A 16,082-nucleotide genomic window follows, 5' to 3' on the forward strand; every position below is an offset into this window, starting at 1 on the left:
GTCAGCAAAACTTCAGTTTTAATTTCAATTTCTGCTTTGACATGGGACAAAACAGAGGAGTGTATCCTCCCTTCTTCATTCACTATTAAAGGTCGCCTTCTCGGTCTCTCTTTACTAGATGAAGTGCTGCCAATGCTATTGTAAATTTATATGCGGAAGTTTAATATGTAACTAAGGACTCTTACAAGGCCACTCATGCAAAGGTAACAAATTAAAAATTTAGAAATTGCAAATTAAAGTTTTTCATTTCAGTGTCACATGTAAATTACATTATTTTTGGTTGTTGTTAATACAAAAAAAAAATGATGTACTCATTAAAATTGTAAAAAACGCACTTGAATACAAATAAAAACCTGATGGTTTTTTCTGTTTTTAATTATGTTAATTACTTGACATTTTCATTTTACAAATGTAGGCATTGACATTGCCCTCTTTTTTTGTTCCAGTACAAAAAAGTTGTCCTTACTTAGTCCTTACTTTTGGGTGTCATGAAGGTGTTTTGGATAGATGCAGTTTTTGTGTGAATATGTGAAGCCTTAATTGCACACAAATTTTACTGCGTTTTATTTTATTTTATATGACTTATTTTTAAATGTTAAATTATAATATGTGTACTACATAAGTTTTTATAAAATATATTTAACTTAGTGTTTATATATTAAAATTTTATATGCATTTCAACAATGCTTTAATCAAAAAATTTTGGCTCAAAAAATAACTCACTGAAAAGAATTTCTATAAGAAATATGATAATTATTTAGAATCTACAAATCATTAATATTAGTGAAATACTTAAGAGACTATAAGAGAACAAAGCAAACAAAATTGTTAAATATGTATTGAAACAAACAAAATTCTTATAACGCTTCTTCAATTATCATATATAAATACTTAAAGAATAAAACGAAATTACATTATTTTGTTAATTAGAGTAAATTATTGAGCTGAAGTTCGAGAAATCATTGAAGTTCTTGACTACTTTGCAAGGCTTACTACAGTTCTCTTTGATGACTGATGAATTGGGACCTACACAAAGAAACTTTTACTAATGCTTATAGAATATATATATAGAAACTTGCGGGAAAAAAAGACAGTTCAGTATTTTTCGCCATTTCACAATCACAGTTTTTGCAAAAAATATATACCTAAGTCTATCCCGTTGATTTTAGAAAGTGTGAAAGAGTTCTCCTCCTTACCGATGAAAAGTCTGTCAAAAAAACAGTTCATAAGACATATCCCTTAGACCACTTTTCCCATAAGAAGAGTATACTTAAGTCTATCCCATCAATTTTGGAAAGGGTAAAAGACTTCTCCTCCTTACCGATGAACAGCATGTCAAAGAAATAGTTTCTTACTAGTTTTTTTATAGAAATCAGAGTCTGGTTTTCACAGAATTCAGAAAAACAATAAATCCTGAGTTCTCATAGTATGTTCCTATTGCCTTCGTTAAAGCATTTCATTTGGTTTATGATTTATTGTTGAATGAGCTTGTGTGCATTTTAACTTCAATAAATCAAGAGAAATTAGACCAAAAAAGTCGAATGCAATATTGCAAGATATATTTCTGAAAAGGGAAATAATCGCAATTTGCCATATTTGATACATGAAACAGAAAACAAAAGATACAATTTTTTTAAGATGATTGTGTTTATAAATTAAATATATAATGTTTTTATATAATTATAATGTTTGTTGTTGTGGTGTACTACCTTTCGAAACCTTTTTTATAATTGATATATAAAACTATATTAATGAGTTTATGTGTGAAATATATATTTGACATCATTATACAATATCATTTATTATTTAACAAAAAATAACTTTAAAATTTAACAAAAGTTAAAGTTTAATAATAATTAAACTTATATGTTAATAAATAAAAGCTTTTCTAGAAGTATCTGACATATAAAAACTCTTTCACATGGATAAATTAACTTATGCAAATGGAAACGATCAAATTTTAATTTGATTAACATAAATTGGTTTAGCTGCAGTGGGAACATGGTATTAGTGTATAAAATGATATTGTAGAAATCATGAATGACAATATCATTTTGTCATGATATTTTATTATGGCGTGTGTTCCAAAGTAAATACTATTTCTATTATTATGGATGAGTTGTGCCTGCACTGCGAACTGAAAGATCTTTTGTGCAGCCTTACGACCAACTAATGTAATTCCAAACTTTTGAAGAATTTTGTGACAACTTCACTGCCCAGATAGTTAAGTCTGCGTCTTGACGCGGCTGAGTAAAAGCACAGATCGTGTTCTGCTATATCCTGTTGCTCTTGATAGAGTCGGCAAGAATCGTTATCTGCTAGACTAATCCTTTTTAAATGGTTTCATAATCTGCATTTTCCTGTTAACAGCTTCGTGTAGAGTTTGATATCTGTTCTCCTTAACTTTAGAATAGCTTCAGCCTTTATATGTTCAGAGATAATAAGCATTTCTGACTGCCGCATGCCTTTTTGGACTTTCCAAAATTAATTATATTCTATTTTTCCCTTTCGTCTACTAGGCTGGTTTTGTAACCGTTGTTAACTCCGCAGAAGGGTTTCGGGCCTACGAAAGTTGTTTTTGTTTTCGAATATTAATTAAAGTTTTTCTTACGGATTATGTGCCTAAATAAACACTAATTCGCAATGAAATGATAATCATGACGAAACAGTTGATGTGGCGTATACATCTAAATAACAACATAAAATAATTTGATAGTTGTGTTATCTAGTGAAAATTGTTTCTTTTCAAACTCCATACAGTCAGTATTCAACTTTTTTGAAGGTTTTCAACTTTTAAAGAGTTTTGAATTAATTTATTTCTTTGAATTCATGATATTATACCTATAATATTATTTAAAAAGCCACAATTTTCGACATTCCCTCTCATTTTACTTAAAAATGAATTTTTTTTCTTAATTTTTGATTGAAACTATATGTCGAAATTGATAGTTAATTGCATTTATTAAACTAAAAAAATATTAGACTAAAACAGTTCTATGACAATCAAAATTTCTTAGTAATAGAGCAAGCTTTTATTTTGGGGTTTACATCAATCTGTGCTTTTATTTTATCCTCAGTAGCTTCGTCTGACCCTTCAAAAGATATCAAAGATTGAAGTATAAACCAAGCCATATTAAAAACCCAAGTTCACGTTTTAGATATCTAACTGAATGTCATACTTGACTGACTATATTCATAGTTAAAAATTTTTCGAATTTGTTATTATTTTTAAAATCACTTTTCATTTTATATCAGAATACAGGCATAAGCCAAATCTATATATAAATGCAATTAACTATTACAGTTTTTAGGTGAGCCAAATATATAATTAATTAAAAAGAAAATTTCGTTGTTAATATTCATTTTAGTTTATTAATTTCTTCCTTCCAATTTGAATTTATTTTTCAATAAAATTAAATATTTCAAAAATTTTCAATTTAGTTATAACTTTTTATGTTGAAAGTCATAAATGAAATAAAACGAAACCAATTCAGTAGTCAATACTCGTAGAATGTATTTTAGCGGTTTCATTAATTAAATAATTATTTTTGTATTAGAATTTGTTGGAAAATTTTAAAACAATTACCGCAACGACTATTTTTCATAATTAATTACATTTAAACATTTCAGCTGCCACTCGAAAAATTTACAATTCAATTATTTTTTAAGTCAACACGAAATGCAATTGTTAAATGCCAAATGAAATTTAAATTCAAATTAATACAAAAAATTGATTTAAATAAAATAATAATTATAATCACAAAGGCAGGATACCACAATTCAGCAAATTAATTGATTGTGTAATGTGCAATGTGTAATTGTGTAATTAAACACGATAAATTATGAACGCGAAAGCAAATCATAAGTGCATTTTCCCATACAAAAACGGCAAGGCATAATCCACAATATTTAATAATGAATTTCATATGCTGAATGTCCTCGCAAATAATAAAATAAAGTATCTGAATGCATGCAATGGCAAATTAATAATGATTGAATTACCAATAAAGGACTCCTTACTTCATAACGCATACGCAGGACATATATAAATACAATTAAAAGAACCTTAAATATTAAAAAAGAAATACAGCACAAATTGTGTTAAAAATGTATAAATTAAATAAATAATTACGATAATTGAAATAAAAATGCAATTGACTACGTTTTTTCTCCTTGACAAGGATTGTTGGGATGTAAAAAAAATATACATGAAAGTTAAAATTGCATTAAAAGAGAAATTCATAAAAAAGTGAAATTCGTTTTAAAATGGCAATGAAACCACATACATTCCGTAATGTGAACTCATAAAAATTGGTATTAATTTGAATTTATGTTGCTCAAGGCGCTGTGGGACTTGACATGTAAATTTAAAAAGAATTTGCCATCGCAGTCAAGTTGATATTTGCTGCGTCTGCCGTGGCTCTGTTCACTTATAAAAGTATCAATGTCAATAGAAAAATTGTGAAAAGTAAATTCCCATATCAACATCAATCATAGAAACTTATGATGCCATTAAATCATACAATATACTCGAATGCTTGTGACATGTCACAGTTTAGGGACAAATTCCGCAAACTTACTCCTTATATGAGAAAAGCAATTACGAAGTTTGCTACTCAAGTCCAACTTTCGTATGAAATATCCATTTTCTGTTTATATTAATATTTCATATGAGAATATATAATACTTCATTATTAACTATATAATAAAAAACTTTTTAAAAGATTCTATAATCGATTTGAAAATTAGTATCATGTCATCGACGTATCTAAAATTGTTCATAAGTGCACCATTAACTTTAATTTCATTAAATTCCAAATAAATATTTCATAGTAAAGGTAACAAAATGCAACCTTTACGAGTCCAGCATATTATATCTACTTTCTCCGTGAAGTAGCTCTCACCACGAAATTTTGCGTGCTATTGTTAGTATAAATGTTTTTTATGTTTAGGTTATTTAAAGGTTTTCATGTTCCATCGTATTTAATAATTCTTCAAAATAAAAATTAAAACTAATAATACATTTGCACAAAGTGTCCAAAGTTCACTAAGACTCAAGTAATGGCCCGTTGCATTACCACGGGGTGAACTTGTGTACCGAGTAGAGGTCAGCGTACGAACAATACCGAAAGGCACGTCTCTTCCATTAGGTAAAGATGAACCAACCTGACAGTTCTATAAACTTGACTGAGTCCCTAATTTGCCAGGACTCTGATGATTTTAGATTTTCTTCTAGACACTGAGAGATAAGGTGGAGCACAGTTTCTTCCTCACCCTCAGAGCCACATATTCGGCAAAACTCATTGAAAGGTAGATCCAGTTTTACAGCATGTCTTCTTGTTATGCAGTACATTTGCGTTTGGATCCCGGGATACACACCACATATAGTTATGTTTCTTTCAAAGAACTCGACAAAACTCATTGAACGGTAGATCCAGTTTTACAGCATGTCTTCCTATTATGCAGTACATATGCGTTTGGATCCCGGGATACACACCACATATAGTTATGTTTCTTCCAAAGAACCTCCAATTTTTCACTCCATTTTTTGGGATCTGCACTGTTTATAGGTCAAATCATTCTCCAGTTCTCTGTGTTCACTCTCTTTTTCCCACTATATTTTCGGCACTTATTGGTCTAATCTGGGCTACCATCTCATTTTTAAATCTATTATAGTAAAAGAGTGTGCTTTGCGTGTGCTTTGACTCATCAAAATCTCCGACATCATAAATGCAATTGGGTAGATCTGTCCTTCCCAATACGGTACAGGTATTTACAAAAATATCCATATCCGGTAAACAACTGAGTCAGATAGTAATTTGTGTCTCTCGATTTTCGTTTGAGCTAGGTGATTATTTTTGGTATCAGTCTAGCTATCCATCTTCCTTGAGTGCTATTGTTCTATCTTTATTACCTCATTTCGATGCTTTGCTCTTGATCTTCTATTGCCTTTTGTTGAGTATAGTATTCAATTTTCTATTTATTAAGCGAATTCAATTTTTATTCAGAAAATCTCTAAGTTCTTGTTATATTTTTATTTAAATATATATAATTTATGTATTATTTACTTATAAACAATAACACAATTATTTTCTAACAATTAAGAGAACACTAGCTGTACAACTATCGACTTTTTACTCGTTTTAGTTATTCATATATAATTTTTTATAATATAACACCATGAAAATTTTCCTTCTACCCTCGTACAATGCTCATTCACATGTGAGATGTGATCAAACCTTTTCGTTAAACAGAAATAAATTGGAAAATCGATTATATTTAATAACAAAAATAAATCAAACGCACAGGACTCATTTTTAATTTCTACGAAAAACATTTCCAAAGGACTTTCGATTCCTAGAATTACGTACATTAGGAGAAATTTGTGGGACTGTAGCACTGAGTGAACATTACAAATGTCCTGCGGCGGGGCATTGGCAACGGCTTCAAGTATCTATTGAGCTCTGGGTATGGAATATTTAAACAAGCAATCATATTTGCTGTGTTCGGCATATTTGCGCTAATAACCGTATAATATCAAATAGCTTAAGTACTGCTGCTAGATTGTATTACAACAAATTACCTGTGAGATTTATTTGATATCCTTTGGGTTCAACATAAATCCTGCTAATGTTTTGACTGTTGTTGGTTTCGTATTGCTCCGCTTCCAGGAACAAACGTAAATTGCTGTTTTATGCCGGTGCCATTAGTTTTTGCAATTTGTTGCCTTTGACGTTTGAAGCTGCAAAAGGAGGATATAAATAAAAACAAAATTAGTAAAACATATTTTGGTCTCTTGAACTTCAGGTGTTAAGGATGTGAAATAAGATGATGAGTAAAAATAAAATAAAATAAATTATACTTTCAGCTGCTATACAAACGAAAAGCACAACAAAATTGAAGGCATTAATCATTTCTATATGTTACATTCAGGGCTGACAAATGATAAACATAAATTTCTAAACGTTTATTAGTTATCTCTTGAAGAAGAATTTTCACTTCATTAATGCAAGACGCTGGACCATATCTGTATGGCCAGATAATGTACGAAACTTAGGAATAGCAAGTCTGTAAACTAATATGCTGGCTCTTACATGCTGTCGACAGCGCTGAAGGACTACAAATATTTATTAAAAAATTTGTTATTTTGTATTATGTGAACCTTCACTGAAAACAGTTTTTATTAACCGAATGTATATATATGTAAACATATACTTAATAACAGTTTGTCTTCATGTGTTGACATATATTACCAAAGGACTTCGCACTAACGAAACGACAAATGATTAAATGAAAAACAAACCAAAAGGTACTAAACAATTTCAGTTATAGGAGACATGTGTCCTTAAGGATCATAAAGCATTTCTCCAAATATTTTCGTATATATGAAAAGTTTGGTAGCATAACATTTGTTGGACGCACTGAAAGTCGGTTTGCAGCTCAACTGACTGTCGTTCGTTATATATCTGTAATAAGGAAATGTTGACATTACCATTATCACAGCAGAAAAGCACTTAACTTTATTAATTGTCAACATTTACCTTAAGTTGTCTGAGGGGTGTGGCTCGCAACGACCTATGTATGTCAGCGTCAGCGTTCATTGCGAGAAGTTGTGCTGTGCTAATGAAAGCAATGACAGTACGCCTAACGATAGGCAGCGACATTACAAATGATTATATCAACATCCTTCCACAACGTAGGCGTTATGTTTTTCATGTTAGTTCGTGTAAATTGCGAGGGCGTGTTCTGCAAGGACATTTAACCATACTAAGCCTGCACAACAACAACATTTGCCTGACAATTTGGCTTAAGTTGATTTTAATATTAAATATTTGAGAGAAAAAAAAATAAATAAATAAAATGCCTGCTTATCAGAAGTTGGCGTGACCACATTTCGAAGGAATGTCGAAATTGTAATCAAATAATAAAAAATGCTAATCGTGCATAGCGTCTATATTTATTATTTTTATAATTTCTATTTTTTTTTTTTTGTTATTAAGCTATGCCTAATAATCATAATATTAATAACACCGATAGAGTCGAAATATTGTGGTTGGATAGGATATAGAAACGAATTTAGTCGAATTTTGCCAGACAACATAATTACCCATGAGCATGACAATTTCTGAATACGTTTATTGACATGAACAATCAGCAAATATGAGTGATTTTAATATAAAATGAAATAATTATCACAGAAACCTCTTTCACTTATTGATTTCACTTATTTAATTTTATCTAAAGTAGATTATTTACAACGTTTTATCTATGCAATCATAAAACGTGTAGTTAACAAACTTTCTATATAAAGCATATCGTCAGTAATAGAATATTATATGATATGGGGTATAGATATGCTTCCTTTTTCAACTTTTAAAACTTCAGCTTCCTTTTTCTTTTTGTTCTTCTTTACTTGATCAATCGTGAGTTTTTGTTCAAAACACTTTTACTCAATATTGTTTGTGACCACTTGGATGATCCATTGTAATCGGAACTCCATTGAATACTAATAATAAGTTATTCAAATGATTAATCTAAAATCTTTAAAAGCCGAACATACTTTGAAGCACATCATATCTTCCTGACGGAATATACAAGTATTGCATATGATTTGGGAGAGTGCAATTCTGAATTAGTGTGGGCATCCACAGAGTCGAACAATTTGAGAGCTGTACTTTTGATACAGTTCGTTAGTTAGTTTAAGTAGAGAGACAAAAGGATCGGCCTCAATTAGCTAAGAAAGTCGTTTTGATTCCACAAATCTTCGTAATAATGGGTTAAAAAATGGTCAAGTTAGAACCAACCAGTAGCAATTATAAATGCGAGTGTCTAGGCAATGTTAATGCTATAGATATCATTAAGTGTATTTCTTAAAGTAAGGGGCACTCAAAAGTTTAATCTTAAGCATTTTTTAAGAATATCAGACTCTTCAGTTAACTCATCGCTTGCTAGAAGTGTTTTGAGGTTTTGATAAAAGTGTTTGCTTGCTCTCATTTCCTTTTTTCAAGAATGTCTTTTTCCTGCACAGCTTTGTTGCTTCTGTTCGTTTTCGAAACAGTGTTATCTATAGATAGAGTCTATCGTATAGAGTTGAATAGAGTTAATAGTACTACGATAGAGTCTCAGTAGCAAACTTGTTTGTCTTCTGAAGTTATGCATTAGTAACTATTAATAACATAAATTTTTGAGTTTTTCATTAGTGATTTTTTAGAATATCATATAAATATTCATAAGTCTACCAAGTATGCTATAGCCATAGAAAATAAATAGCGTTCATAATATAATAAAAAAAAATTAATTTTTCTTTTATGAAGAGGTTTGAAAAACTAGTAAACTTAAACAACAACAAAAATTCTCTTTATACAATCTTAATTATTTGGATTTTTGCCTCACTATAAAGCAGTTTCAGATATTGCCAAATTCCCATCATCAGTTGTCTTGGAATTATTTCTTGTATTCAATTATTCGTAAATAATTTTTTTGAAACTACATGTACCAAGAGTTGAACTCGTATCCTGTCAAATTTGAAGGGTTTGAATGTTTCTTTTATTCAATGAATGAATAACTTCATTATACTGAATATACTTCATTATAGAAAACTTGAAGTCCTTGAATATTTATTTATCGTTCGGTGTTATTGATTTATTGACTTAAAATTAATGTGACCAGTAATAGTTTTGTAAATGAAATTTCTTCTATCCAGTAATCACTTGAAGGTTTTATGAAATTAAAATATGTCGAAAAAATCTCTGACTATAACTTCAGTAGCTTTGGTATGCAAGGCCACTACTCCAAGATAACCCATAAGTCCGTTCACTTATTTTATTATGTAAAATATATGTAAATGAGAACGATTTGAAAATTTTCAGAACTTTTGATCAATTATTATATACGATATTTAACCTTTCCTGTGCCTTCATAAATGGTATTCATTGTCACCTATATTTTACCGAAAACCTTCATAATTTATTGAGGCGCTATATTTTGCAACGTAGTTAGTCGGGTTTTAGTGAATCGTTTAGCACTACTATTTTACAATTTTCATGCCATTTTTGGTATTATTTCTTTACTATTTTCTTGCTATTTTCATTAGTGTATTTAGAAATATTTTAGCGAACCATTCAGTATTACTCCTTTAAAGTCCTAACTCTTCTTAAAAATGGGGATACTTTACTGAATTTTTAAAGATAAGAATCAAGTAGCCTTGTTCATACAGTTTATAATTACCATTTCAACTTACTCGCTAATAATCGATTATATTGGAATATCTTACTTCAGCGATTAATTTGCGTCATCTCTGTCTATAGCTCGGCATTTTATCTCTAGTCATGATATCTATAATACATGGTCGGTTTGATAAGTCAGTGACTTTTTGAATAAAACAAATTTTAGCTCGATACATTTAGTCCAGCGTATCTCTAATTTTCTAATTTCCTCCAAATAATATGTTTTCTCAAAGTTCCCAAAATACGCGTTTGTATCGGTAATGACTTCTTCATTTGACTCAAATCTCTTACCGCCCAGCCATTTCTTTAGATTTGGAAACAGAAAATAGTCGCAACACCCTCGTATTTTATACATTCGAAATATTTCTACAAATTCTAACCAATATTTAAGTTGTGGTATTGAATAGGTATTGAAGTGAAATATATTGAATTTATTTTAATTTATAAAACAAAAGGTTTTTTTAAATATTTATAAAAAAATGTAAATAATTTAGGTAAAACATCATTTCTTCGGGTTTTATTAAAAATACATCAACCACATGTTTAAGATAATGCAATAATAGCTGCACACATCAATGAACAAATTTAATGTTCAACTTCTTGAAATGTAGTGGCTTTAATTTTTTTTTTCATCTTCACAATTTTTATTATTCATTTCAAGATATTTTCATACCAAAATCTCGCATATTTTCTTTTTCATTAACTTTTCACAAAAGATTTAACTTTGGCACACTTGCGTAGTCATAGAAATTTATGTTGTCCTAGGCATAGACTGAGTCCTGCATACTCAGGCTGAGTCCTGCTCATAATCATAGTCGTAGTCGTAGACGTAGACATAATCGTTGAATTTTTAGTAGCAATGGGAATGAATATTCTTGTTACTTTTGCCATTGTTGTTGTTGTTATTATACTGGATATGATTGTTGTAGCAATGGCAGTTGTTCATGTTGTTTTTGTAACTGTGTTTGTCCTTTTTTGTCTATTGTCATGCAAATTAACCAATGAAGCCTTCATGTGCCCACTATTCAATTTCAGTTACTTTTCTCTAATTTACATACAGTCTTTGAGGCAACAACTTTTACTTAACGTTACTTTTACTTTACGTTATCGTAGCATTTACGTTTTGGATTTTCGTAACGTGTTACGTGAAGTTGTCGAAGTAAAGCTGGTATGTTGGAGCGGTTGAAGAGCTTAGTTTATTCAACCCTGCAGGGGCGCCATTATGGTCGAATGACTTTGATTACGAACAATTGACATTAAGGTTGTCAACGATTTGTTGTCTTTGTTTCGTTAGTTACTATTTACGTTTTTGTACTTGTTTTTCTTCAGTATATTTCCTACGAGGCGCTTTGCTTTTGACATTGACAACATACAGTTTCCGTTTGATACAAAATTCATTGTTGTTGTTGTTGTTTACGCTGTGCCTTCATACCTTAAAGCAAAATGATATTTTCTCAAATGCTTGAAATATTTCAAAACAACAAATTTTTGTTGTTGTTGTTTAAGTAAATGTTTCGTCTTAATTTGACAGTACTTTGAGTAAATTCAAAATTCATTCAAGTTGAAAATTTGAAATTTCCTTGAAATTTGTTTGCTTGATTGTCATGGCCTGGCTTTCATTCAATACTAATTTACCTTTACTTTACTTTACTTTATTTTAGTTTATTTCACTTGAGTTAGCATGCCTTTCTGTCCTGCTTCAATTTTACACTGGCATAGCATAATTAGAATGATGTCCTGTAGTGTTTATAGAGTTTAAATGACTACCAGTTAACTAAAGTGTGAAGTGTATTCACACAACGCCTAGATTAGCACTTTGAGTGCTTTAACATACCGAAATTAAATAGAACAAAAGCAACAATTTGGCTTTAATTTTGTTAATTATATACAACTACGAAGAGATACTATGGTAGGGTTTATTTTGCACCTAAGTGGTAAGCACCTTAACACAATGATGCATGATAATGTTATTAAAGTCATTCACTCCTATAACTTATGTGAATATCAAACTGTACATTATATCGCATTATATTACCTTATAGCCTGTGCACTATAATGTACTATAATGCGGCATATGCGAATTCACAGAATACATATTCATTGATAATTTTAGGTGAAATTCGACTATTATATGTAGTTATCCTTTCTAGGCTCATTTAGTAAATTTATAATAGCATAATTTCAGGCTCTTATAAGCAAACATTTTATACATATTTTGTTTATATTGCATATGTATAATGAAATGCATGTTTTACTTAGTTGTGTTTGTTTGTTAATTATTGCACACACATTAACAAATTAGTAGCAATCCTGTTAGTTTGGCTCCCGCTCCGCTCTGCTTATTGATAAGGATTAGAATATTAATTAAGCAGAACTTAGTTGAAGCACATGCACTTACATATGTAAAATGGAAGATCTATTCATACCGTAAACTTGTATACACCTGCAGAACATGCACAGATTTACTCGTTAATTAACTTAAAATAGCAGAGCAGAAAATTCCAAAATAATCCTTTGAACAATCCAAGGCAGAAGATAAATCATTTTAAGTTTTAATTAGCAAAACTTTGTGTTTTAATAGAGAATATGAGTTTATAAAATATTATAATTGCTTCGTTGGCATGCAGTTAAACAAAATGTTTTTTTTTATTAATTAAGCAAAATAATTTCCATATGTCTTACACTAAAACTTTCTGGAACTAGGAAGACTTCACATAACTCATAAGAATGATCAACATTTTAATTAAATGAGAATATATTTGTAATATTTGTTAATCCTGACAGGTATGTAAAGTGGCTAATTAGTCCGTAGGATGGCACACTTCTACTCAACTAATGAAAAAACCATAAATATTTTAAAAAGTGAAAAAATACAAATAATATTTGCCAAAAGTGGATGATATTTAAACAATTAAGTTTCAATGTTTTACTCATTTAGTTAAAACTGATTTAGTTTCGCTAGTTTTTATATTTTTAGAATAATTAATAATCAAAAGCATTATATTTTCCATCAGTAAGATATGCGCTGGGCTTAAAACTATATATCTATAATATGGATATAATATAGATAATACAGATCTTATATTTAGGTGAATTCTAGTATTTAAGTGAACTCATATTTGTCATAACTTCTAATGTACGTAATAACCTCAGAACTAGAATTTAACAGAACTTTTGTAACAGTGGATCATCCAAGTGCTCACAGACGCTATTGATTAAAAGTGCATTTAGGACACTAACTTGCATTTTATCAAGCAGAATAATATGAGAAATAATGGATTCAAAGCAATTTTGTAACTTGATTTATCATTGCTTTTTGATGGTAAAAATTCAGTGACAGCCAAAGCTTTCCGTGATAGTTGCTATCTGGACTTTGCTTCATCAAGATAAATGGTAGAGAAGTGGTCTGCAGACTTAAAACGTGACCGTACAAACACCGATAATGTCAAACGCACTGGACATCAAAAATATACACTGACACCAGAAAACATCAGAAAAGTTCACAAAATCACTTTGACAAGCCGTACAGTAAAATTGCAGGAGATAGCTGACACCTTAAAGATTTCAAGGGAATATCTCGGCTCCATTTTGTATTATCATTTGTATAAGTGCAAGTTTTGAAAGTTATTTGGAGTTTTTGAAGTGAGATAAAATTGATATTTAAAATCGTTGAGCAACAATGGACGAAACTTGGATTCCTTCATTCCAGAGTCGAATTCACTGACTTCAGAAAGCTGTTTGACTAAGTAATTGGTTTCTGCTCAACGAAGCTATTAAACTCTCTATCATAAATTTAGCCATAGATGATAACCCATCCAATACTTTCTGTCCTTCCTTATTATTCTGATTCAGAGCTAAGGTTATTAAAAGTATATCTAAAAGGTCATATTGCTATCCGCACAAGATAGTTCAGTTAGAGAGTTCACTGTAAGAACACGGAAACCAAAATAAATAAATGATAGGTATCGATAGCAATTTAGATATGAGCATTTTTATTATTAGTAACAAATCAAAAAAAAAAAACAAAAATAACATTTTTATTTAATAACAAATTAAATAAATAGATAAATTTACACAATAATTTATTTTTGCGATACATTTAACATGGCAGATACTTTTTATCTGTGCTAAAGCATTTCCTCTTTTGTTGTTGTGCTAAAAGCATATGTCAATTTCTATAATTGGAATTATTAGAATAACTCGATTATATCGTTAAAGAGTTCATCTGAATTATCTGTAAAAGCTACAAATAAAACTCCTGTTTAATACATTAATATACATGAACGAAGAAAAGAATATGGTATATTGAGAAACTATGCTAGGTAAAAAAATATTAGATAGGATTTCAGAAAATTCTAGAAAATTGCTAGATGGGGTGTACCTATCTCCATCTGATATTAAAAAATCTTAAACAGATGATCTTAATGTTTCTGTTTTTTATATTTGACGTCTTACGTCTTATTCTTATTCTTTTGGGAATAAATAAGACGTTGCTTCCTATATTTTATGTTAAGTGCTGGTTGAAAAAAACTGAGATGGAATCTGAGCTAGAAGGAAAATATTAAACAAGGTGTATCTTTCTCCATCTTAAAAATTCCTTTAAAGATGTTATTTTGTTCTTCATTCTAGAAACTGAGTATCTTCTGTTGAGTTATATTATGTGAGACGTTTGCCTATATAACAGTGCTCGGTATCTTTAGGTATCGCTACCATATTAATTTCTATTTGAACTTTATTAAAATCGCCTTTTTTTAATTTTGATCGGTTAGCGCCACAAAACATTTTCCATGGTCATATTACTCCACTCCCTTAGGGTCATTAACACGTTTATATCTCACTCTAATAATCTAGCATCTAAGGTTTTAATTTCAAGTCACAAGTTTTTTGCTATTATCACATGATATATTACTCAACTAAGATTTCAGATTAAGATTAAAGCTGAAAGCGGTAAAATTTTTTTGGTATGTAAATCCCATTAAAGTAATTTATGCTTAACTTATATTCTAATACAACCAAGGATAGGAATAATACCCTACCATTGTTAACGTCCTTTTCACGGCTTAGTGCTGCGTTTGACATAATTTACTTTTTTTTTTTAATTTCATACCATAAACATTTTTGCTTTGCTCATTTTTACTATATATACTATAATAAGTACGAAAGGTCACCAAGGATATATACACAACCAAAGATATTATTTTCCAAGTGGTCATTGTTGTTGACATAAAAATATAAATGCTCGTATATTCAAGTATTTTACGTAAATATAATATATAGTATATACTTTCTAGAAATATTTACATAGAAAGTTGCTTTGTTGACAAGGATCAAAGTATACAAAATGGCGCAAAAGTGTATTACGTGTTGAATGTGCAAGGATTTTTTTGCCTGGCAGTATTTAATGGACGTTCATAAGAAAGGAGAACACAAAAAATAAATTTAGTTCAAGTAAATAAAAATAAACAATATACACACATATATGTAAGTACATATAGAAATGTAAATACCAGATGAATAAATGTATATTCTATGGTTATTATTGGCAAATATAATAGATATAAAACAAAAAAATATTATTAGAGACATATAAATGTTCTTGGAGACATTTTTTATGTTCTGAATTATATATTATTCGATTTTTCCATATTTTGTCAAAATATGCTTATCGATAATATTTGACTTTAGAGATTTTTATTTTAAAATAATAATCTAAATATAATTTTTTCATTTTTTGCAATTTTTATTCTAATTTATATCTGCAGACTTCAAAAAATTTGTTGATAAAAACTTTTCTTTTTCATATTTTTATTCAAGAACTTCGTAGAGACAGTTTCCAACTGTTGCCAAATCCTTACT

The sequence above is a fragment of the Teleopsis dalmanni genome, chromosome 1, assembly GCF_002237135.1.
Source record: "Teleopsis dalmanni isolate 2A chromosome 1, ASM223713v2, whole genome shotgun sequence".
Classification (NCBI taxonomy): domain Eukaryota; kingdom Metazoa; phylum Arthropoda; class Insecta; order Diptera; family Diopsidae; genus Teleopsis; species Teleopsis dalmanni.